This window comes from Pelodiscus sinensis, chromosome 3 (assembly GCF_052426305.1).
Source record: "Pelodiscus sinensis isolate ZL-2025 chromosome 3, ASM5242630v1, whole genome shotgun sequence".
Classification (NCBI taxonomy): domain Eukaryota; kingdom Metazoa; phylum Chordata; order Testudines; family Trionychidae; genus Pelodiscus; species Pelodiscus sinensis.
The window spans coordinates 76,173,479-76,200,468 of record NC_143054.1 but is presented as its reverse complement, the minus strand read 5'-3'; the positions used below and the strand labels follow the sequence as shown (position 1 = coordinate 76,200,468).

Here is a 26,990-nt window from a genome sequence, read left to right as displayed (position 1 = left end):
CTGTAACAGGAAAAACTTAAGAAACAACAAATAGTCTGGTAGCAGCTTAAAGACTAACAAAACATGTAGATGAGCATTATCATGAGCTTTCGTGGGTACAACCCACTTCTTCAGATGACCCCTAGATTCATTTCTGCAGTACTCCTTCCTTGACAAAAGCTTCGGAGGGGTAGCCAAGTTAGTCTGTAACTGAAAAAAACTTAAAAAACAACTAATAGTCTAGCGCCTACAGACAACCACCTAGCCTCAAACAAATTCTTTCCAGTAACCAAGCAACACACCTACATTATAATCATCCAGGAACCTATCCTTGCCAATCAGCCCTGGTGCCAACTCTATCCACACATCTACATAAGCGATTTCATCACTGGACCCAACTACATCAGCCACTACATCAGGGGCTCATTTAACTGCATATCCACTAATGTGATCTCTGCCATCAAATGCCAGCAATGCCCCTCTGCCATGTATATTGGCCAAACTGGATGGACACAAATCAGATATCCGAAAAGGCAACACACAGAAACCTGTTGGAGAACACTTTAACCTACCCGGGTGCTCATTAATGGATCTCAAAGTCCCAGTATTGTTTCAGGCCAATTGCACAAGCCAAATACACAGGGAAGGGTTGGAACTGAACTTCATTTACGAGTTTGATTTTTATCAGAGAGGAATAAATAAAGATGGCTTGCACACTATCTTCCACATCCTAATGACGTAACCAATCAAACAATGGGTACTTATAGAGGTGCAAAATGATCTTATCAGCCTCTTATAACTTGAACAATCCAATTCGCTATCTTTTTTTCTTTTCCCCCTCCTTTTTGTTCTTTCCACCTTCCCTTATTTATTCTTGAATCTGGACTTCTAATACTCCAGTGATCTAAAGAAGTGGGTTGTACCCACAAAAGCTCATGATCCCTTCTAAATGTTTTGTTAGTCTTTAAGGTGCAGCTCTACTATTCATTGGTTTTTAAGTTTTTCCTTCCTAGACAGTCACTTCCCATTCTGTGTGAAACGGATTGTTCCTTCCTAAGTGGAGTATTTTGCATTCGTTCTTATTCAACTTCATCCTATTTATCTCAGTCCAATGTGGATATGTACTGCAAAGTTTGTATCCAGATTTTAAAACTGATCACAGTTCTGAGGTATTTAACCTTGGATTTTGAACTGGGTCACCTATATTTTTCACAAGATGAGTTATAGTATATGCAAAACTGTTATCTTATGCAAAATTCCTATTGAATTTTAATAGTATTATGAGCTGGGAGAACCGTGTTATGGGTTAACATAATAACCCTGTTGAGTTTGCTATGTGTGAACTCACCCTTCAGTTAACCAGAAGCATATTCCTCACCTAAAACAGAAGCAGTGCGTGAACCTGCCTAGCAGTTATTGCTGAGTATATTTTTGGAAACTGAGGTTATATAAGAATAGACTAAGGATATGTTTACACTATGAACCTTACGGTGGCATAGCCACACTGCTACAGCCACACCGCTGTAAGCTGTCCAATGTAACTGCTATATGTGGGTTGGAGAGAACTCTCTTGCCAGCGTAATTAAATCGCCCCCCTCCCAATGAGCGGTGGTAGCTACATTGGTGGAAAAAGCATCTCCTGCTCACATAGCACTTTTATCAGTGAAACTTTTGTCAGTCAGAGGTGCATTTTTTTATGCCCTAACCAACAAAAGTTTTGTCAACAGAAGTGCTAGTGCAGCTATAGTATGAGGGTGTGTCTAAACTACACCCCTCTGCCAACAGAAAGATGTAGATTAGGCACTACAAAAGTTCAAATGAACCCGGGATTTAAATATCTCAGGCTTCATTTGCATATTCATGTTCCGGCGCTGTGCCTATCACGCGTCCTTTCGAAAGTTAAAGTAAAGTCTAGCCGCAGCTCTGTTGACAGCAGGGAGCTTTTTTGGCAGATCCTATAATCCTCAAAAAATGACTAGACTTTACTTTCACTTTTGAAAGGGCGTGTGATCGGCACAGCGCTGAAACATGAGTATGCAAATGAAGCCCGGGATATTTAAATCCCATGCACTTTCAAAGTGCTTGATTTGCATCCCTCTGCTGACAGAGGGATTCAGTCTGGAAGTAGCCTAAGAGAGAGTCTGAAGGAGCAATTGAAAGTGTGTGGCTGACCATGGAAGAAACCCGGGGAGAGGTTTTTGTGACAGGAGTGCAGGCTGAAAGGAGAATTCTGTGCTGGAAACAAAAGATGTTTCCTGCTATTTTTTCTGATTTGCATTCAGAGACACAGGACTTTGTGCATTTTTTGTAAATAAACAACATTGTATTAAAGAAATACAATTTCTACCATCAATTTCTACTCTCAGTTGGATCACAAACTTAGATTAGTCATTTGAGTTAAAAAGAAACAACAATAGCATGGTAATCTTTCTGTCGAATTTTTGAGCGATACTATAGAATTTAATTTCAATTCTATCCAGGCTATCCAAGTAATGTACATTTGAAAAAATAATCCCAACTATACATACAATATGATGGGGACTAATTTAACTATAACTACTCAAGAGAGAGATCATGGAGTCATTGTGGATAGTTCTCTGAAAACATCCACTCAGTGTGCAGCAGCAGTCAAAAATGCAAACAGAATGTTAGGAATCATTAAAAAAGTGATAGAGAATAAGACAGAGAATATTTTTATTGCCTCTATATAAAACTATGGTACATCCACATCTTGAATACTGCATACAGGGATATGTCTAGACTATAGAGTTTTTTTGAAAAAACTGCCCTTTTTTCAAAAAAACTGCCTTTTTTTTTCAAAAAAATTCACCTGTGTCCAGACTACAGTTGCATTCTTTCGAAAGTAAATCGAAAGAATGCAGCACTTCTTCAAAATTGGTAAACCTCTTTTTACAAGGAAGACGCGGGGGAGGCAGTTAAAAAAAAAGGCCTGCCAGAAGTGATTCTGGGTGCCTTTTTTGTGAGAAAGCATCCTAGCGGTCTGGACGCTCTCTTTTGAAAGAAGCTTTTTCGAAAGAGATTTTTCGAAAAAGCTTCTTTTGAAAGAAGCTTGTAGTCTAGACATGCCCCAGATGTGGTTGCCTCATCTCAAAAAAAGATATATTGGCCTTGGAAAAGGTTCAGAAAAGGGCAACAAAAATGATTAGATGTTTGAAAACGGATTCCACATGAATAGAGATTAAAAAGACTGGGACTTTTCAGCTTAGAAAAGATAAGACTAAGGGGGGATATGATAGAGGTCTATAAATTCATGTCTGGTATGGAAAAAGTAAATAAGGAAAAGTTATTTATTTGTTCCCATAACCTAAAAACTAAGGGTCAACAAATGAAATTAAGAGGTAGAAGGTTTAAAACAAACAAAAGGAAGTTTTTCTTTATACAGCACATGGTCGGTCTATGGAACTCCTTGCCAGAGAAGGTTGTAAAGACTAAGACTTTAACAGGGTTCAAAAAAGAACTAGATAAATTAATGGAGGTTAAGTTCATCAACAGCTATTAGCCTGGATGGGTATGAATGGTGTCCCTAGTCACTGTCAGAGTCTGGGAATGGGTGACAGGAGAGGGATTGCTTGATGACTCCCTGTTCACTCCCTCTGGGGCATCTGTCATTGGCCATTGTCAGAAGACAGGATACTGGTGTAGATGGACCTTTGGTCTGACTCAGTATGGCCATTCTCATGTTCATGCTACTGAATTCTATAGGATATTTTTCTCTTAAAAACACAACAGAAAGAATATTGTTTTCTATCAAATTCTTTAGTTTTTTATGTAGCTTCCATGAAACCTTATTGCTTTCATCCTTATTCAGACCTACTAGACTTTTTCAATTGGTTTAGTATGTCCTTAACTCTGGACTTGCCTTTTCAAAATGCAGGCAACTTCAGCCTGGTATCATTTATAAAACATTAATTATATTGTTAATGATTTATAGCTGACTTAGTATAATTTCTAGAAAACATTCTATAAAGTCTCTAACCTAGCAGCATGATCTTCAAAAAAGAAAGAAGGCAATATATAAAATGCAATTGTCAGGGAAAAGTACATTAAGGATTGCCTGTTTTTTTCAGGTGGAAGGGTTATGTTAGTTTTTGAGCCATGGGGAACTACAGATAATTATGTGGTCACAATGGTTTTGATTTTATATAAGCTATTAAGTTTGTTGTTATAAGTTCATTCATTAAACACTTTAGCTATTATTTAATAAGCTGTCTAAAGAAGAGAGATGAAAACTACTTGCAGGAAAATAATAATAACTCCTATGTACAGAACGGATTTGAACCACTATTTATTCTTTCCTGTTCATGCAAAGGTTTTATATTTTTGTGTGTGAATTTCTCTAACTGCATAATCGACATTACAAGCACGAGGCACAGACATTATATAAATTGCAAACTGCAACAGTACATTACAATTTCAGCTTTTAAGTGTCAGGTTTTTCTTTTGTGCTTTGGAAGTGAATGTTTTAACATTAGTTGCAATTGGTTCATGAGTATATTGTATATGACATTGGCTTCATCTCCCAACAAAATACATTAGAAATGTTCATAATGTACTTTATGGGAAATGGTATAAATCCATAATCCCTAGTAGAAGGTTTTATGATACTCATTTTAGGGGGGGGGGGGGGGAGACAAAGGAACTGCCATTCTGGTTCAAACCAAGGACTGTCTACTTCATTATCCTGCCTTTGATTGTGGCTAATACCAGCTGTTTCAAAGGAAGGTCAAAGAAACCCAGTGATAGCTAATTATGGACTAATCTGTCCATAAATTTCTTATGAGGTTGACTTATGTCCAGAAGTATCCATTCCAATTGCATAAGTCTACTCTTATCCCATAGTTGTAGCTGTTTAGGAGTTGCAGAGATCTGATATGGGGAAGAATTTGGAAAATGGGAGACATGGGTATGGAGAAAGTGCTCCTGGGGCTTGAGAGAATGAAACTCATTATTGTTCCCATAAAGGCCCAAAAGTAGGAGCCTGGCAGTATGGGCAAGACAAGTCTCTCCTTTCACCCAACCAGATGGGGAAGGGGACTACGGTAGCATTTTTGTTGTCTTTGAATTCCTAACACCTGAATTCTCCATACCACAAAATGGAAAGGCTGATTAGCCTTTTTTTTCCCCCTGCTGGAGGAGAAACTGGCTGAGGCTCTGCAGCTGGCTTTTGTGAGAACTCAGCTCCGAGCACAAGCTGGAAGAATTTCTGCCTGAAGGAGAGAGAGTAATTGCTTGAGCAGTCCAGCTCCAGGAAAAGAAACTGACAATGCCTGACCTAAGGGAAGAGAGGGTGTGTCTAGACTACAGGGTTTTTTTTTTAAAAAAGTGGCTTTTTTAAAGAAAAACTTCCCCTGCTTCTAGACTGCAGCTGATTTCTTTCAAAATTGAATTGTGGTAAACCTGATTTTACAAGGAAGAATGCCTTTTTTCGAAAGTGCTCTTTTGAAAAAAGGCGTTCTTGAATGCAAACAGGGCTTTTTCGAAAGAGAGCATCCAGACTGCCTGGAGGCTCTTTTTCAAAAAAGCGGCTTGCTTTTTCAAAAGTACTGGTTGTAGTCTAGATGCTTTTTTCAAAAGAGGTTTTTTTGACAGTATCTTTTGAAAAAGCCTATTTCGAAAGAGGCTTGCAATCTAGACATAGGCAGAAAGAGAAAGAGAGAGAGAGAGAGAGAGAGAGAGAGAAAGAACTCCATGGAATGCAATCCAACAGCAAGAAAGGTTGGGAGTGGATTTGAAGAAGCTCCTCAGTAACTGGCTGAGAAGGAGCTACATAGCACAACTGAACCATGGAGGAAGAGCAACATAAGCCACAGTCTGGCAAGAGATGCTGATGAACAAGGACTGTAAGGAGGAGCCCAGGGAAGTGGCAAGAATTTGGAAGTAGCCTAATACAGGATCCCTCAGCTGGAGAACTTAGGGGAAAAAGTGGGCCATGTTTTCCCAACCTCCCTCCAACACTGTATGAGTATTAGGATTGAAAGACACAATCACTAACAAAATGTCCAAAGGGGAGTGAGGGCTTGACATAAAAAGATGAAAGCCTTAGAGACTTGTCTTGTTTGGGTTTTTCTGTTACTCCAAAAGGAAGATGACCTGCTTAAAGGGTTAGGAAACAGGAGTCTCATACTGCAGTAAGACTAGAATGCTAAACAATAGGATAGGGGTTAAAAAAACTCTCTCTAGTGCTATTTTCATACATGAGGTCTTGCTCAAGCAATGAGTATGGGTCACAAGAAACTCGATATATTCTTGCTTTCCATAGAAGTGTCTGATGGTTTTTTAAATCTTATTATACTCCTGAGGTCAATCATATAGCAATGGGCTCTACAGTCTAATTATACATTCTGTGGGAAAAGTGTTTCCGTTTCCCAATTCAAAATTGCTGACTTTCAGTTTTACTGAATGAGCCTTTCCATTCTGTGTTATGTAAATAGATTTAATAGAAGCACCCAATCTACTGTCTCTGGGCCCTCCCAAATTTTGCCTCTTTTATGGGGTTAATAGTCCTAACTTTTTCAGTCACACTTCATATAGATGCTTTTCCACATCCTAAAGTCATTTACATTGCTCTCTCCGAACACCTTCTTTTTTCTATAGCCTTCTTAAAATATGGCAACCAGGAAACGGGGTATACTAGTTACCTCAGACCCTTGCTGGTGAAAAACTGGAGTTACATGTCTTCCGGTGACTCAAAAGACTGAAGGAGAGCTTTATCTGTCAGTGTTCTGTCAGAGCTATTATTTCATCCTATATATTTTAGCCTTCCCCTAAAACACTCCAGCCATTATGCTTTGAGTACATATTGTTCATTTACTAGGCGTAAAGACACAGCTACAAGATATATAGACTTTTCATGTTCATCACATATTGATTGTGATCCCACAGAGTACAAAACAGGCAAATAAAACAATGGTTATAGGGTAAGGTTGAACACTGCTCACCAGGGAAAATAATGCTTTTGTTGAAATGGAATAAAGTCTTATACATTGATTAGCATTGTGGGCCAATGTGAGAGAGAATCACAAAAGGGAGGCTTGTATTGTTAACCTGAAAATATTTGTTTTTCTTATTCATATTTCAGTACAGTAGCACTAAAAATGTAATAGGTGCTTTCGAAACGGAAGAATACAGAGTCTTCCTCAAAGGAAATTCAGTGTGTGGCTCCAGTCCTGCAATGAGTTACACACATATAACTTTGTACCCTGTGAGTAAAACCAGTAACTTTCACTCTGTTAAAAATTAAACAGGTGTATGTATTTGGATAGCGAGGAGAAGATGCTTTGTTTCAGAAGACATTTGAATACGAGTTCATTTGTTACATTTACTAGTTAACTCCATGTCAATTTCAACACTTTATTTTTAGTTTAAGTATATAAACCTAATTTTTCTATGGTTTTAAGGTTACTGAACTATTAAGTATGGACAGAACAGGAGGGCTACAAGGAGGTTATATTAAACTGAAATCTATTGGCTATTTAAATAATTGATGCTGTGTTGAAATATTAAAATTGTTACATAGTTACACTTGATTTAACAGAGACAGTATTGTTTATTAAAATTTATATTGACTAAGATTTTATTTTGCAATGGGCATACATGTGCTAATGTCCCTGATCCATTGGACATGGTGCTAGTACCATGCTTTGTTAACAATAATCCCGGTTGAGCACTTTTGCATGTGGTCTTTCTTTATGAACAACATCAAGATCTCCTGAATTGGAAATCTGCACTCTCTGCAAGTGCAGCTGACATCAGAGCTCCAAAAACTCGTAGGTTCCACAATTGTGCTTTTCACCATTTTCTTTATCAGTTTGTAATCATCATAACCATTCTATCTGCTGTATTTTAAATCTTATGTCTTTCATCTTGATTGTTTCCTGCACATCACTGGACCAGCATCACCTCTCCTTGCCATGAAATTCCCTTCCTTTTGTTTGACCATGGGCAGCTTGTACATATCATAAATGCTAAAATAATCATAATTCATATCTTGATTTATAAGGTGCCCTTAAACTCTGAGATTAGTATGGTTGTTAGCAGGCTAGTTCCCCCCCCCCCACCCCCCAAAAACTTCTCATAGATGCACAAGTTGCCCTTGTCATGTTTCTTGTGTAATGAGATTTTAAGTTGAAGGACAGATTTGAGAATGCTTAAATGTATACATTTCTTAATCAAAATAATATTGGTGTTTTACCTTTTTTTTTTATGGCACAGAGGGTCGCACTCTCTCTCACACTGGTGTATTTCCTATAAATGACCTCTCTCTGTTCACTTTTCCTCCCACTGAGTCCAGATTTCCATACTCTTTTTCTTTATCTCAGCATTGCTGCTCATCTCAACTACTGAAATGGTTTGAAAACACAAAAAAATCTGGTCCCATTACTCAGAAAATCTGGAGCAGTTTGAAGAGGTTGCTCATGCACAATTAAGAGTTGCCATTTCCATATTTCAGTCTTCTGTGGCCATTCTGTTAATGGAAATCAGAGCTTTCTTGCGAGAGAGTGTCCATGCACTCTGAACGCTCTCTTGTGCAGAAGCGCATCACTTTTGGAATGTGTTTTTGTAGTGTGGATGCGCTCTTCCGCAAGAAGCCTGCAGTCTAGACGTAGCCTGAGAGACCTAGAATAAAGTTGGTATGGGTATGCCAAGCTGAATTACATTACACTTTAATTTGTGGCATTGATGAACCTTCCATTCTTCCTCAAGAAAACAACACTTCTCAGAATGCCTGCTCATAAAATGCCATAGCAGGCTTGCTAACATGCTGGCACATGCCACAAGCCCCTGTACTCTGTTGAAAATATTCAGTCATTAAAAAATATAGGAAGCATCTGTTTAACTGGAGTGAAAAGAAATTGCATCTTTAGAACAAAAAGATCCTTAATATTCACACCACAAGAAAAATTTCACCTTGAAGTCCTGCTTCAGTTGTTTTCAGAACTGTTACATCCACAATATTCTTTTTTGACAGAGTGTCAAAAATGACACAATTAATTACTATCATCTACATAGCTTCCATTATGGAATGCAAACACTCTTGCCAACATTTTTACAATAAACCAGATAACGTGTGAAGGTTCCCTTTTCTATAGGAGACTCTGATTTTTACTGGGAGGATCTTTGGAGCTGCAATCTAGCCTTAGAGACTACAACTCCCAGGATGCCTTTGAAAAAAGGAGGGAAACTGTTGCTCATTTCCAGGTAGTGCAGAGCTCCAATTTGGAGAGGGGAGCCAGATTGCTGATGTGGAGGTTTTTCCAGTCTAGGAGCTGCTGCTGGAAGCTGGAGTCTGCTACTGAAAGCCTGCTGGGGCTTGGATCTAGAAGATTGCTTCAGGGCAGGGGTGGGCAAAAGGGCCTCCACGGGCTGGATCCAGTTTCCAAGTGAGTTGATCTGACCTGCAGAGGACCTGCTGCTCCCCCTGCCCCAGGTCAATCAGGGCCTGGGGCAGAGGGAAACACACAAAGTCTCCTCCCATCCTACAAGGGGCTCAGCACTTAAGGTCAACCACCAGTTGCTTCTCAGCTGGCATTTGACCCTAAGTGCAGCGCTCCCTTTCAGAGTAGGGGCAGGGAGCAAGAGATTGCACATGCTACCCCTCCTCAGGCCCTGATTGACCTGGGATCAGCAAGGTGGAGCATGCAAAGTCTCCTACCACAGCTAAGGGCACAGGTGCCTGGAGGGAACCTCCAACTGTTCTGAACAGCTGGCAGTTCTCTCTGGAGGGAGCAAGACTTTGCATGCCCTGCCCCCCCACTCCCAGACCAATCAGGATCTGTGGGTGGGGAAGCAGAGAAGTGTCCTCTCCCTGCCCCTTCGCCTGAGGCCTTGACCCTTCTGGGGCAGCCCAAGGCCACTTCAAAAATTTCTGAAGTGGCCCCCGGTCAAAAATTATTGCCCACCCTTGCTTCAGGGGCTGTGGTGATTGTGTCTGGAGGGGAGAGACTTTGGCTGCTCCTGTGGCTGAGAAAGACCTTTCATAAACCTGCATAGAAGGTACTGTGAGTAACTGTAGGGCTATGTCTACACTGGCGCGATAGTGCGCCAGAGCTATGCAAATGAGGCTAAGCATGGAATACCGCCAAGCCTCATTTGCATATCTAATGAGCCACCATTTTTGAGGAAGAGGCTCTTGCGCAAGAAGGAGCTGTCTACACTGCTCCTTCTTGTGCAAGAAAAACCCTCTTGCGCAATGCTGTTACGCTAATTATTTTCAGGCATAGCGGCATTGTGCAAGAGGCTTTTTCTTGAGCAAGAAGGGGCAGTGTAGACAGCTCCTTCTTGCGCAAGAGCCTCTTCTGCAAAAATGGTGGCTCATTAGATATGCAAATGAGGCTCAGCGATATTCCACGCTTAGCCTCATTTGCATAGCTCTGGAGCAAGATTGCGCCAGTGTAGACATAGCCTAGCTGTTTGGAAAGGTGATGCCTGGGACACAGCACAGGAGACAGACTGATTCTGGTTTCTAAGGCTGTGTCTAGACTACATGCCTCTGTCGGCAGAGGCATGTAGATTAGACAGATCATCAAAGGCAAATGAAACCGCGATTTAAATGATCGCAGCTTCATTTACATTTACATGGCTGCCGCGCTGAGCTGACACACAGCTGATCAGCTGTTTGTTGGCTCGCACGCTAGTCTGGACGTTCCCCCTGTCGACATCAAAGCCCTTTGTCGGCAGCCCCGTTATTCCTCCTGGAATGAGGTTTACCGGGGCTGCCGACAAAGGGCTTTGATGTCGACAGGGGGAACGTCCAGACTAGGGTGCGAGCCGACAAACAGCTTATCAGCTGTGTGTCGGCTCAGCACGGCAGCCATGTAAATGTAAATGAAGCCGCGATCATTTAAATCGCGGCTTCATTTGCCTTTGCTGAACAAACAAATCTACAGCCTCTGCCGACAGAGGCATGTAGTTTAGACGTACCCAAAGAGAGCCAGAGTGATCTGTCCAGTGAATCAGAGCTGCTGGCCTTTGGTGGGGCCCACTCCAGGGGCAGAAGAATTTTGCAGTTGTTGCTGCCTGGACTAATACACACAAACATGCACAGTGCTGTCTCCACTCCAGCTGCAGATCTGCAAGTGCACCCACACAAGTGTCTGGGACTCTGAGGTTATGTCTACACTGTGGAGGCTTTTTGGGATACCTCTGCTGTGTCCAGGGAATGTGTTTGTGCTTCTGCTTTTTTCTGCGGAAATTCAAACATGCTCTTTTGGAAGCCCCTGAATTCTTCCTTTCACGAGGAAGATGGGGGCTTCCAAAAGAGGGTTTTTGTTTCCTGACATTTGGTCCAGGCTAGACAGGCCAAATGTCAGAAAAGCGTCTTAGAATCATAGAGCTGGAAGAGACCTCAGGAGGTCATCAGGTCCAGTCCGCAGCCCAACAAAAGAATCTGAAAAAGCTATGCAAAATGCGGAGAGCATTTTGCATAGTTTTTTCTGACAAAAGCTTGTAGTTTAGTCATAGCCTGAGATCCGGAGGAGTGCACACTCTGGGGTGGGATAAATGGTGGCAGTCTATATGCCAGTTGCATAAGTTTAATTTATTTCTGTGTATTTTGTTAATTAATTTTATTCACTTTCAGTCTGTTAAATCCTATTTCTCGAAGTTGTTAAGTAAAAGTATGTTAATTCTAATTTTATCAATTAGATGTATATTATTTATAATTGTTGTTCTGGAGTTAGAGCCAGATTATTACTGGAATAAATTTATTCCTGGAGGCCTAAAGTCATACCATGAAGTGTGTACAGGGGTTAGACAAGTGGAGGCACTGCCATTATATATTCCTTTAGAAGCAAGGGACTACATCAAGGGAGTAGACAGAAGATCACCAACTATCCAACATCACCACTGGGGTACTCAGGGTCTCCTTTAATGTTAAAAACAGAAGGTGCCTCAGGCACACAAGTGAGAATGGCCTGCTCTCGAGTAACCCAGGGAGAAAAGAGGGTGTTATATGCGTAAGGTAGAATGTATCGTTTATGGGAGAATCTTCCCAGAAAGGAGATAAATCAAAAATTATATGATGCCTTTTCTTTTTGGTACCTTTTCTTGCAGCTGAAACTCCATCCTTGGACTGCTGATTTTCCTGAAAATATAAACCTCATCCCACTAAACTTGCTCCACAGATTACAGTATGTTTTAAAAGCAAGAGCTATCACTGCTAGAACAACAATTTTGTTCTTGCAGGATATTTCAAAGTCTGATGCCAACTGTGGATTACTATTCTGTTAGAAGAAAATATGGAAAGGAGAGAAGTGGACAGTCTAACTGCTGAGGGTTCATATTCTTTTTGCTGATAATATGATCTGAAAGCAAAATAAAACTAGACTTGGGTTCCAGGCTGAAATTTTGGAGTATGCTATTAAAGCCCTTCATCCTGATTTTTATAATCTCCTTGTAGCAGCTGCCATTCAGTCTTTCAAATCACACACATCTTTGATGTCAGGCTATTGTTCCATTAAAGTGCAGCTCACTGCTTTTTTCAACTCAATCTCTTTTAATCTTGCAAATCAAATAAAGCTCAGTAATGCAGATAATATGTCAAAAATATCCTTACCTCATTGACATTCCCAGTAGTCTATTCTTGAAATCATTCTCAGCTAAGTTCTGATATGTTCTGCAAACCATGAAAACATCATTGAGAAGTGCTTAGTGCACATCAATAAAGGGGAAAAGATAGCCAACAGGTATCATAATGATAGCTGACTGCAGGGTTTTTGTGCAGTGGAATTTAGATGTGCATAAAAATAAAATCAGATTTCATGTGCATGCTATTATTCCTAAATACCACTTCTTTATGAAAAATAATATCAGGCTGCATTTCTAGTGATGTCTGAGTGAGCAGAATAATAATTGGAGTAGTACAAGCAAATGGTTGCTGTACATCTTCATGAAATGTACTCAGTTATGAGATTTATCTTCTGTGGTAAACATCTTCATGTCTTTGGAAGTGTGAAGATGTAAAATATGTTACCACAATGTACATTTTATGAATATTCACAAGTGTATGCTTTTTTATGTGCCTCTGTAAAGAAATATGCAGATAGAAGGTCCATTACAGCCTTTAACCCCATTTAAAGGTGTCTGAGTTTAATGGCCCAGGAAACCAGTGAATAATCTGAGGAACAATCCCATAATGGGGATCTTAGAAAATGCTCATACTTGTGCCACTAAATGTTCACAGTTCAACAGGATTATCTCTGTTTTTTCATCAGAGCATTCAACTGGACAAACTTCTGAACTTCTTAATACTAAAACAAATTAATCTGTTAAGAATATCAGTATAAGTAAGTATGCCAGAGGTGTTGTAGCTGTGGCTCTGTATTCTCAGAGCTTTTTAGTGCACAGGGCACTATATTTTCGGTATTCTCCTATAGATCAGCATGTTCACCATAGCACTGATTATGGCTTTATACAGTTACAGCCACAATCCAGCTTAATGTATTTTGGGCTAAGATATAATTCTGCATTGTTGCACTCTTAAAAGACAAAAACAAACAAACCTCTGAGTTACAGAAACTGGAGAAGGAAACAGTGCAGTATTATTAACTACAGAATATTCTCAAGTGTTTGGTTTGATACTAATGATAAGGAGATCCAAGACCTAAATGATGTTAAATGTAGAACATTCAAAGCCTAGCATAACAACTTCTCATCTCAGCAGAAGAAACGTGATTATAAGCTTGCCAAGGCTAAAGTACAACAAAGAATTTGAGTCCTTAAAAACAACTGGTAGAGAGACAAAGTTAAGGAAATACAGGCCTATGCCACCTCCAACAACAGTCATGAATTCTTCAGTGCTGTTAAGGGCAATTTATGGACCATCAAAACAGGTGTTACTCCACTACAATCAGCAAACAGTACATCGTTTGTTAAGACCAAAGATGGCATCAGTTGCTGGTGGCAGAAACACTTCAGCCACCTGTTCAACTGTGACGCAACTGTGGACGACAGCATTTTCAACATGATCACCAGTCTACCTGTTTTTGTCTATATGGATTGTGAATCCTCCATCTGTGAGATTCAAGCAGCCACAAAAAGGGTGAAAGACCACAAAGCCACAAGCACTGACGGAATCCCAGCTGAGATATTCAAGCAAGGAGGTCCATCCCTGTTGTCGTGCCTATACACCCTCCTTCGAATGATCTGGAGAGAGGAAACCATACTAAGCGGCCTGACACACACGATCATAGTGACCATCTTTAAGAACAGTGACAGGATGGACTGTAGAAACTATCAAGGGATTTCCTTATTTTCAACCGCAGGTAAAATTCTCACTTGAGTCCTTCTGAACCGTCTCCTTTCACTGACTGAAGAAGTCCTTCTGGAGTCACAGTGAGGCTTCCTACCAGGGCGAGGAATGACTGATATGATTTTTTTCTGCCCGCCTAATACAAGAGAAGTATTGGGAGCAACATCAGCCTCTGTAAATGGCATTCTTCAATTTGACTAAAGCATTTGATTCTGTCAACTGTGAGGCCCTCTGGAAGATCCTGTGACATTTTGGTTGTCCACCGATATTCATCAATATTGCACATCTCTTACACAACAATATGCAGGCTGTGATACTCAACAATGGCAACGCAACTGAACCAGTTGATGTAAGGACTGGAGTCAAACAAGGATGTGTGATAGCACCTATTCTATTTAATATTATGTTGTCAGCCATGCTCCAGGTTATTGGAAGTGATCTCTCAGTCAGAGTCAAAATAACTTACAAGATGGATGGTAGCCTCTTCAATCTGGGCCACTTCAGAGCCAAGACCAAGATCACAACAATATCAATAGTAGAACTTCAGTACGCTGATGATTCCAAGGTCAGTGCCACCTCAGAAGATGGTCTCCAAGCAATCATTGATGTTTTTGCTGAGGCCTACTGCAGATTGTGACTGACTCTCAATACATGAAAGACTAAGGTTCTCTTTCAACCAACACTCACCATACAGTTATCTAAACCAAACACCACAATGGACGACCAAGAGCTGGTGAATATCAACAGCTTCCCTTATCTCAGAAGCTATCTGTCCAGCTATGCTCACATTGATGAAGAAATTTGCCACCGAATCTCCAGTGCCAGTGTTGCTTATGGATGTTTATTGAGGTGTGACGTCAAGACGGAGACCAAGTTCAATGTCTACAAAGCTGTAGTCATCCCTACATTGCTATGTAGAGCTGAAGCCTGGACTCCCTATAGATGTCATATTAAAGATCTGGAGAAATTCCACCAAAGGTACCTGAGTAGAATATTGGACATCACGTGGCAGGACAGACAGACCAACCTTAGTGTCCTCACAGAGGCTGATACCTGCAGCATAAGCAGCTACAATCGACTGGTCATATGGTCAGGATGCCTGACACACATTTACCTAAACAGATTTTCTACACTCAGCTGAGGACCAGGACTAAGTCTCATGGCAGGCAGAGAAAGTGCTACAGAGGTGTCCTTAAGAACACCTTGGTAAAGTGCAACATTGACGCTGACACGTGGGAGGACCACCATCAAGAACGGTGCATGGCACTTTGAGATAAGCGTCATCTCCATGAAGAAGATCAGAGAGCCAGACATAAGAAGCATGCCTGGGCCTGCATTGGCACCACTGGTGTCAGCGGCGATGGAGATAGAGACTTTATATGCAGCCACTGCCAGCGAGTGTTCCTTGCCAGAAATGGCCTAATTTCTTATATTTGCACTGATCAATTTTAGGCATCCAAGAGAAAATCTTTCTGGATTCAAGGGATCCCAGAGAGAGTGAGAGAGAGTCCTGCCTAATCTACTGTTGACTCCAACTTCTATTATTTGCTTTTGGAAACTATGCACTAGTTTTGTCTGCCTCACTGTTAGGAAACTTCTCTTCATATTGTCTGGGACTTGCAAAGTAGCTTCAATGAGATAGACACTTGAACATCTTAGCATCCATGTAGAATCCCAACCATTAATCCTATATTCCCTCCAGTTACTTCTTAAATTTCTGTGTACATTAATAAATACCTTTCACCAGACCTCTGTGGAATTTATTGTTTTTGCTATTACTTTGTCTTTATCCTATTTTCTCTCTTCAGAATTTCGATGCAGTAGCAAGCTGTAACTAACTAAACCATGGTAACAATTCTCCTTATTGTAGGACCAAACCAAGAAAATATCTATCTATCTATCTATCTATCTATCTATCTATCTATCTATCTATCTATCTATCTATCTATCTATCTATCTATCTATCTATCTATCTATCTATCTATCTATCTATCTAGATGAAATCTTATCTTTTCCTAGCAACAAAATACAGTGTTTCCATTTCAGTCAGCTATTGGTAAGTAATCTGTTTAAGATGATAAATATTTACTCAGTATCCAGCTATCCATCATCTAGTGGCATATACTGCAGTATTAGGAAAGTGCCGCAGAAGAGCAAAAGCAGGCATGGTGGGTTGAGCTCAATTATAGTAAATCACTTGGAAGATGTCTCTGGTGGTGTTGCAGATTCCATGGTGCAAATACATATGAAGTGATTTTTTTTCTATGTAGTAATTTTAGCAATACAATTTATTATAATTATGCCACAGCTTGTACAGACATATTAATGTTTAAAGTTCTATTTAAATAAAAATGAATCATGATAATATTATTATGAAAGAAAATATTCTGGAATATTAACTTTTTTTGTCTTTTTAGAAATAATTGCATTTTGTGGAAAGGGATTTCTCCTTTCAACTAGCTCTATTAAGTATAAATTTATGGAGTGGATAAATACTTCAAGACATTTCGGCAATGATTTTTCCAAATTAACTTGCTTTGGCCATATTAAATTTTCTTTTGTTTGCTTCCTTCAGACACCATGTTATTTAGATATTGTGATAAATTCAGCAAAAGCGAACCTCCAAAACTTCATGTGTAAAAATTGGAAGAAACCTAACTTTAAATTTGCATTCATGAGTATTTTCACCAGAAATGCTTCCATGCTCATCCAGTCCAGGAGCAAAAATAATACTACAGCCAACTGAAACTGGACAAACGAGTTAAAATTTAAAATATTTGAAAGAATAAAAATTATTCAAATAATTGATAAAGTAAAATATTTCAAAAAGATATTATTTTAATGAAGCTAGATGATCAGTAAAGCTTGTGAAATCATCACTTAAATAGAAAGAAGCTGAAGAGTTGTCAGATTATTCATTACATGTTATTTACTCAGGCCTACTAATGAAACAAAATTTAAAGACACATAAATAGCAGTTAAACAAGATGCACTTTTTAGAATATATATATATATATATATCAAATGTGGAAATAATTGGAACACTCTGAGATATGCTAATAATCAGGTGCAATTGCTTTGACTTTACCTGTTTACATCATTGCTATAGTTTCAGTTCTCATTGATTTAGTTTAGAATATATTGATTAAACTTCATGATTTGGTATAGTTGTAATGAGCTCTTTTTTCCTTGGAATATATGTATAAATTTGTACAGACATTGAGTTATTCAATTAGTGGTCTACTTAGTGGCGTTACTTTGGGAAACTGCCCATGAAATAACCTAGAGTCTTGCCAGTGCATATTGAGAACATGTAATCAGAAGTCACTGAGTCAACCAGCATCTCACAAAACAAGGACACATAAAGGACATGTGACATTCACAGTCTCTGTGTCCAGTACAGCAGGAGGACTACTCATCATGACAAGGAGACTGGGAAGTACGGGAAGCTTGCTGATTGGGCTGAATCCATTCTTAACTCCACACACTACCTTTATGCAATGTGGTACCCAGAGCTAGTAAAGGCTTTGGTGCCTAATAGATATAGCATAGCTCTAATAATGTAATGCTACCAAATACAGTTCAAGGATTCCTGGTCAATTCTTTCTTGATTAAGCATGTTAGCTCTTCTTTGTATTTCAGTGAGGCCATGGAGAGATTTCTTGTAAATACTGCAGTATTTCGTTGTCCTAGATTTTTAGGTCCAGAAGAGATTGTTACCATCTAGTCTGACCTGCTGAATAACACAGGTCAGAATTTTCACTCTGTAATTCCTGCATCAAACCCTACTAGGTTGAACTATAGCATACATTTTCGGAAGATGTTTAATGTTAATTGAAAGATTTCAAGTGACAGACTGACTTCTTTTTTTGGTAAATTGTTCCACTGATTAATTGTAACAATTATTAATTGTTAACAAAACATGCACCTTATTTCCATTTTGAACTTGCTTCAGTTCAGTTTCTAGCCTTGGGATCTTATCTTCATTTTTATAAGCTACTGCTGTCCAGGATATAGTTCCCCATCATGGAAGTGTGATCTGCTTTCTGTGTTGATACAGTAGATGTGTGACCTTGGATTTAGCATTGAAACAAGAACAGTTTCCAGAGGAACTCCCCTCCCCCTTCCCTTGAAATGACTTCATTTGGTGATGATTCCCAATTAATAATTATATTTTAATATCCATCGGTTATCTATTTTAAATCCATTTAATATGAACTATGTTAGTTAATGCAGTACTAACATTGTCAGAATTTCTTTACACATGAAATAGGGAATAACTGTGTAATTAGTTTGATGAAAGCCCCAAATACTTCCTACTAGAACTGAGGGAATTCCAAAACAGACTGAAATTTACTTTTGCAGTCTAGACTAAAATTCTAAAGAATCTTATATAGTTCTGGCGGGGGCGGGGGGTTGTTTGTTTTAAACCCCAATTTGCAATGCACATGCAAATACATTCTGACTGTAACTGGTCAAATGTATTGTAGTAATAAAAATGGTTTGGGAATTTATGGTAGTCAGTACTAATATTTGTATGTGTGAGCTTCTCAGCAACTGGAACAGTTATCTAGTACATTTCATGGTTCATGCCACCTGTATGGAGCAGATGTGAGTAGGCACTACAGGTGATCATTTGCCCATAGTATTCTCTTTTATTTAGATGAGAAATAGCTGTACTGCAGAAGGTCACTTCTCTACAGCCTCTATAATCATGTAGATTTCAAGCATTTGGCAATGTGGATTTGCAGCTGAGTACCCAAAAGGCATAACTGGCAGCAAGATTAAATTGGCATGTGGTGGCAGAAAATTTAATATAACCACTATGTCAGAAGCTTTCTGTGAAGGTTTGAAGAAACTGAAAGCCCATGCATTTTTTTGTCTACAGAAAACCATAATTTGAAATGTGTAAATCTAGACTGACTTATCTATGTTTGGCCATTCTAAATTTCCATAGGAACTGCAAAATCCCACAGAGCATCACATCTGTTGAGTGTATATCAAGGCTGTTGGTATACTGGATAAATTGCACTCTAGCTGAAACCAGCTAGATCTTCTGTCATATTTAGATGCACCATTTTTAAAACAAACGTTCTCCTGCATAAGAAGCACAGATCACTTCCAAATGAATTGCAAACTTATCTCAGATAAATGGAACTAAAGTGGAATTGCACATACTTCGGTTCTTTACTATTCCATGGTGCATTGTGGTCCAAGAATTGTAAAGAAATGTTGCAAAATATATTATCTCATTTAATATATATCTACAGAGGCATGTACTTAACCCTCTATTTGGGAATGGACAATAGAATAGTGATGCAGGAATTGTGAGTTTGTCTTGTTTTAATTTGGTGGCAGTCTCACCTACAACTTTGTTTTATGCACTCAGGAGCAAACTGCTACAATGGGTGCTATGAAGAGGATATGCATCTCCTCCATGAGCCCTACTCCTTGCAAAATAGCTGTGTATCATGGAGGAAGGGGGATGGGGATGGAAAAGATGTATGCAAGGCTAGAAGACCCATGTCTAGGAAGATTTTTCTCATCCTGTTCCTATAGGGAGACACTGCTTAAGGGCTCACAAAGACTATTGTAGCCTCTAAGCTAAAGTGCAGTTTGTGGAGAGGCTATACTGCAAAGGGAGGGCAGGAGTACTATGCAACTCACTAGTGCATGTGTTTTAGAATTATCTCTCTTTGCTTATCCACAAAGGATACGAGTTGTTACAGCCCATGGCTATAAACCCTTGGCTCTTTGGCTCAAGCTGTAGCAGCCTGAGATGTTTGGCTCTAAAGGTCCTTGGATATATCCACAGTGTTTTAGCCAAGAAGAAGACCATTCTACCTATTCATCCACCAACCTCATCTATCTGCTCACTGATCAGACTAGAGGTAGTGGATTTTCCTTTAGAGCGAGATTCTCAAACTGTTACCCAGCTTTAATCAGGTAAGCTCTCATAGAAGCTTGACTAGAGATAGAATAGAGTTCGTTGAAATTTTTTGACTGAAAAATTTTCCTGCCAGAAAGTAAGTTTTAAACTAATTTTAATTAGAATGTGAGAGTTGCCATTCTGAGTCAGATCATGATCCATCTTACCCAGTGTCCGTCTCCTAGAGTGTCCTGTACCAGAATTTCAAGGAGAAAATACAGAACAAGACAATTATGGCATGTCACCCACCTCCAGCTTCTACTCCTGACTTTTGGTAGTCAGAGGGTTAAGGTTATCAGGATCATGGTGTTTCATCTCTGACCATCTTGGTTAATGGCCAATGATGAACCTAACCTTCATCAACTTACTCAGTTCTTTTTTGAACCCAGTAATACTTTTGGTCTTCATAACGTTCCATTGCTTCTTATTTATATTAAACCTGCTGCCTATTAATTTAGTTGTGTGAGCCCTGATTTTTTGTGCCCTGGGAAGGGGGTAAATATCACTTCTCTATTCACTTTCTCCACACCATTCATTAATTTATAGACCTCTATTGTATCTTCCATTAGTTGTCTCTTTTTAGTTTCTCTCCTTGTTCGGAAGCCATTTCATATCCCTGATCATTTTTGGTGCATTTCTCTCAACTTTTTCCAGTTCAGCCACATACTTTTTGAGACCGAGTGGCCAGAACTTGATATAATATTCAAGATATGGCCTTATCACGGATTTATTTAGTAACATTATGATATTTTCTGTTCTATTTTCTATCCCATTCCTAACTATTCTTAATATTTTGTTAGCCTTTTTGACTGGTGCGTATATGATTTTATTATCTCTTTCTTGGGTAAAATAGATATTTTAGAACCCATAATTGTATATGTACAGATGAGATCATTTCCCTCAAAGTTTATTCCTTTGCCCATATCAACATTGAATTTCATTTGCCATTTTGTTGGCATTTTGTTGCCATATCACTCAGTTTGGAGATGTCTCTGTAACTTCTGTCAGTCTGTTTGGAACTTAGATAATTTTGTATCGTCTGTAAACTTTGCCATGTCATTATTCACTTCCTTTTCCAGAGAGAACAGTATCGGTCGCAGTATGGATTCCCGGAAAATCCCAGTACTCTTTGCTTTTCATTGTGAAAACTGAGAATTTATTCCTGACATTTATTTTCTATCTTTCAACCAGTTAATGATTGATGAGAGGATCTTATTCCATGGCTATGTGTCTAGTTTCTGTAAGAGCCTTTGGTGTGTTGTCCTAGGTTTTCTGAAAATTCAAATATTCTGTATAATGACTGGAACATCTTTATTCACATACTTGTTGACTCACTCAACAAAATAATAAATTGTTGAGGCTTGGTCTTCCCTTAACAAAAGATTTGTTGACTCTTTCCCAAAAAATCAAGTGTAAAGAATCTATGGACACAAATGAGATTTCAAGAACAGTAATATTTAAAAAGCAGTAGGAGAGAACTTCAGCCTCCCTAGACACTTGATAACAGACTTGAAAGTTAGCAAACATAAGAAAAAACTTCTAAAACATACTGTAAATGAAACTGAACAGCTGGAACTCATATGTAAACTTGACATTATCTGACTAGGTCTGACTAGAGACTGGGTGTGACTGGCTCACTGAAAAAATAATTTCCCCCCTTTTGTGGAATTCTCACCCTCTTATCAACTGTTGGGAGTGGGCCACATCCACTCTGATTGAATTGTCCTGGTTAGCACAGATCCTCCACATAACATTCCCATCACTGCATGTGTGTATATATCCCTGCCAAATTGAAGTTTCTACTTCATGCATCTGACCAAGTGATCGTCAGCCCACTATTACTCTGCTGTTTAGCTTTGGTGTGACAGTCTTTTCCCTCCCCCTACTTCCTTTTTTGATTTGGTAGTACTTTTTTTCAGGAAAATGTTTTCAATTCCATTTTTTACTAGAAATGTCAGTTTCAATCTAAATAGAATTTTTTGTTTAGAAACGTTGAGCAAAAGATTGAAAAAAATCAAAGGAAAGATTTCATTCAAATTGTTTTAGAGAAAAAACATTTTTTTACTGTACTTACGGCAGGCTAGGAAGCGCTGCTTAAGATCTGCATATTTAGGTTGCCTAATACGTTCCATTGTAAAATATGTTTTGTCTTTGAGGATTTTGCACACCTGCATTGTTAGTAGCAGACTTTTGTTATAACCCTCAGACCAAAGGAGTGCCTTTTCTTTGTCCCATTACATTTCATTCAGCTTTTGGTGAGCTATTAAGAGTGAAAGTCACCATTTCTCTTCTATCATTTCCATTCCTTATAAAATGTTGGCATCCCGACAAATAACAAATAAACAAAACCTCTCTAACGCTGGGCTTATGCTGCTAAAGTACCAGTAGTACACATTACATTAGGAACAGATGGAAGTTGCTGGAGCATGTATAGTAGGGAGTTTGTGGGAAGACAGCAAGACCTGGTTTCTGCTGGTCCTAGCACATATCTTCAGTGGTCCATGCCCTTGTCAGGGGGCACCACATTGGGCAGGAAACCACCACCTCCTGTTGATATGGCAGGGGAGAAAGAGTGAGAGTGGGATCAGGTTCTGTGCAACCACTCCCCTGGCCTACCACATACCCCAGGATGCCCCTGAATTCTTAGGTTGGGTGCAGGGCAGGGCAGGGCAGGGCAGGGCAGGGCAGGGCGAGAAATCTGGAACTGGTTGGACTCATCCTGACTGCTCTTAAGTCCCAGAACCTGGACCCAGGGTTTCAGCCCCAATCTGGGAAAACCTAGTTCTGCTGTTGCTATCCAAACTATTCAGTCATGTAGCTTAAGTGCTGAAAGTTTAGGGTTTAAACTCTGCTGATACTGTACAATGTGGAAAATCAACAAGGAGTCCTGTAGCCCCTTATAGACTAACAGATGTATTGGAGCATAAGCTTTCATGGGCAAAGACCTGCTTTGCATGTAGTGGAAATATCCATAGGCAGGTATAAATATGCAGGCAAGAATCAGGCTAGAGATAACAAGGTAAATTCAATCAGGGAGGATGAGGCCCACTTCTAGTAGCTGATCTGGAGTATGAACACCAAGAGAGGAAAAGCTGCTTTTGTAGTTAGCTAGCCATTCACAGTCTTTGTTTAATCCTGAGCTGATGGTGTCAAACATGCAGATGATCTATAGCTCAGCAGTTTTCTTTGGAGTCTGGTCTTGAAGTTTTTTTGCTGCAGGATGGCTACCTTTGGATCTGCTATTGTGTGTTCAGGGAGACTGAAGTGTTCTCCTACAGGTTTTTGTATATAGCCATTCCTAATATCTGATTTGTGTCGATTTATTCTTTTATATTGGAACTGTCCAGTCTGGCCAATGAATATAGCAGAGGGGCATTGTTAGCACATGATGGCATATATTACATTGGTAGATGTGCAGGTGAATGAACCAGTGATGGTGTTGCTGATCTGGTAAGGTCCTGTGATGGTGTTGTTGGTGTAGATATGTGGGTAGAGTTGGCACCGAGGTTTGTTGCATGGATTGGTTCCTGAGTTAGAGTTACTATGGTGCGGTGTACAGTTGCTGGTGAGAATATGCTTCAGGTTGGCGGGTTGTCTGTGGGCGAGGACTGGCCTGCCACCCAATGCCTGTGAAAGTGAGGGATCATTGTCTAGGATGGGTTGGGCTTGTCCCGCAGCAGGAGGCTTCTGGGTACATGACTGGCTCTGTTAATCTGTCTCCTTACTTCCTCGTGTGGGTATCGTAGTTTCAGGAATGCTTGGTGAAGATCTTGTAGGTGTTGGTCTCTGTCTGAGGGGTTGGAACAAATGTGGTTGTACCTCAGTGCCTGGTTGTAGACAGTGGATCATGTGGTGTGTCCGGGATGGAAGCTGGAGGCATGAAGGTAGGCATAGCAGTTGGTAGGTTCTTGGTATAGGGAGGTGTTTATGTGATCTTCAATTAGTTGCACAGCGGTGTCCAGAAAGTGGACCTCCTGTTTAGACTAGTCCAGGCTGAGGTTGATGGTGGGTTGGAAGCTGTTGAAATCGTGGTGGAATTCTTCCAGAGTTTCTTTCCCATGGGTCCAGATGATGAAGATGTCATCAATGTAGCGTAGTTAGGTAAAGGGAGTGAGTAGACGAGAGCTGAGGAAGCGTTGTTCTAGGTCAGCCTTAAAAATGACATATTGTGGGGCCATGTGAGTGCCCATAGCGGTGCCACTAGTCTGGAGGTATATATTGTCACCAAATCTGAAATAATTGTGTGTGAGGATAAAGTCACAGAGCTCAGCCCTCAGTTGTGCTGTGGCATCATCAGGAATACTGTTCCTGACAGCTTGTATTCCATCTATGTGTGGGATGTTTGTGTAGAGAGCCTGTACATCCATGGTGCTTAGGATGGTGTTTTCTGGAAGATCACCAATGCATTGTAGTTTTCTCAGGAAATCAGTGGTGTCACGGAGATAGCTGGGAGTGCTGGTGGCGTAGAGTCTGAGTAGAGAGTCCACATATCCAGACAGTCCTTCAGTGAGAGTGCCAATGCCCGAAATGATGGAGCATCCAGGATTTCCAGGTTTGTGGATTTTGGGTAGTAGATAGAATAACCCTGGTCAGGGCTCTAAGGGTATGTTGATTTGTTCCTGTGCTTGTTTAGGGAGTGTCCTGAGCAGATGGTGCAGTTTCTTAGTGTATTCTTCAGTGGGATCTGAGGGAAGTGGCCTGTAGAATTTGGTATTGGAGCGTTGTCTGGCAGCGTCCTTTTGGTAGTCAGACCTGTTCATGTTGACAACTGCACGTCCTTTATCAGCCTCTTTGATTTTAATGTCAGAGTTGTTTCTGAGGCTGTGGATGGCATTGCGTCCTGCACGATTGAGTTTATGAGGCAAGCAATGTTGTTTTTCCACAATTTCTGCCTGTGCACGTTGGTGGAAACATTCTGGCTACATCTACATTGGCATCCCTTCTGGAAAAGGAATGCTAATGTAGTACGTTGGAATAGGCAAATCTGTGGGGGATTTAAATATCCCCCGTGGCATTTGCATTAACATGGCTTCCGCTTTTTTCCGGCTTGGGGAAAAGCCGGAGAAAAGCGCCAGTCTAGACGTTATTCTCCGGAAAATAAAGCCTTTTCCGGAGCATTTCTTATTCCTACTTGAAAGGAAAGGGGTGCCAATGTAGACACAGCCTCTATGTATAGGTCCAGACTGTTATTTCAATCCTCAGGAGGAGTCCATGTGGAGTTCTTCTTCTTGTGCTGTTGGTGGGAGGGTATCTGTGTGTCAGTGCGCTGTTCAGTGTTGTGTTGAAAGTATTCTTTGAGGTGGAGACGGCTAAAGTAGGCTTCCAGATCACTGCAGAACTGTATCATGTTTGCGGGGGCGGTTTGGCAAAAAGAGTCCTCGAGATAGGACAGACTCTCCTGCTGGGCTGAGCGTGAGTTGGATAGATTGATGATATTGCTGGGTGAGTTAGGGGTACCACTGTTGTGGCTCCATGTGGCAGGTAGGATTTTAGCCAGCTTGCAGTTCTTTTTCCACTGTAGAGAAGTGAAGTGTGTAATGTAGATCTCCTGTCTCATTTTAGTAAAGTCCGTTTTTGTGGAAAGTTGGTTTTTTTATGAAAGTCTCCAGATTGGAGAGCTCTTTTTTAATGTTTTCCTGTTTGCTGTACAGGATGCTGATCAGGTGGTTCCTCAGTTTCTTTGATAGTGTATGGCATAATCTCTCAGGGTACGTCTCAATTTGCTCCCTCGTTCAGACTAGGGATGCAAATGCAGACGAGCAAAGTATCTAATGAAGCTGGGATTTAAATATCCCGCGCTCCATTAGCATGATCTTGTAGGCGTGCTAGTTTGAATCACAGCTGATTCGAACCAGGAAGTACGCGCTGGATGCTTTAGTTAGAACCAAATCCAAAAAATGAGGAGTAACATTAGTTCAAACCAAGGGCTTTGGTTTGAACTAAGGCATCCTGGCGCACACTTCCTGGTTCGAATCAGCTGTGATTTGAACTAGCGTGCCGGTGAGATCATGCTAATGGAGTGCGGGATATTTAAATCCCGGCTTCATTAGATACTTTGCTTGTCTGCATTTGCATCCCTAGTCCGAACTAGGGAGCAAATGTAGATGTACCCTCACTGTGGTCTGTGCAGTATGTAGATAGCAATGGATTTTTCACCTTCAGTTCATTGGGTATGATGTCCATCCACTTGCATTTGGAGAGAAAGATTATATCCGTCTGTACTTGTGCAAGTTTCTTCATGAGGTTGATAGATTTCCACTCCATACGGTTAAATGCAGTGCCTTGCATGGTGTCAAGTATCAGAGGGGTAGCCGTGTTAGTCTGGATCTGCAAAAGCGACAAGGAGTCTTGTAGCACCTTATAGACTAACAGATGTATTGGAGCATAAGCTTTCGTGGGCAAAGACCCACTTCGTCAGAATGTGGGTATGTCTAGACTACAAGGCTATTTTGGGATATCTTTGGTATCCCAAAATAGCTACCCTGCATCTAAGGAATGCATCTGCTATTTTGAAATAATTTTCAAAATAATGGACATGCTATTTCAGCATCCCTGTAAGCCTCTTTCCACAAAGAATAAGGGATGTCTTGAAATAGTGCTTTATTTCAAAATTTGGCATTGTGTAGCTGCGCCAAATTTCAAAATAGCCTATTTCAAAATAAAAACAAAATAAGATACACAATTTGCATAGTGCAAATGCATATCTTATTTCAATTTTAGAGTGCAGTTTGATGTACCCCAAATATTGTGTATATAAATAATTTTATTTTTACACTTTACTTTCTATGCAGTGTGACATTTTGGCAACTAAAT

The 26,990-nt window shown here is 40.1% G+C and overlaps 1 pseudogene; it reads right to left on the bottom strand.

The window, feature by feature from the left end:
* Positions 1-23,624: 23,624 nt before the first annotated feature.
* LOC149524660 (uncharacterized) lies at positions 23,625-24,937 on the bottom strand (annotated as a pseudogene).
* Positions 24,938-26,990: the final 2,053 nt, after the last annotated feature.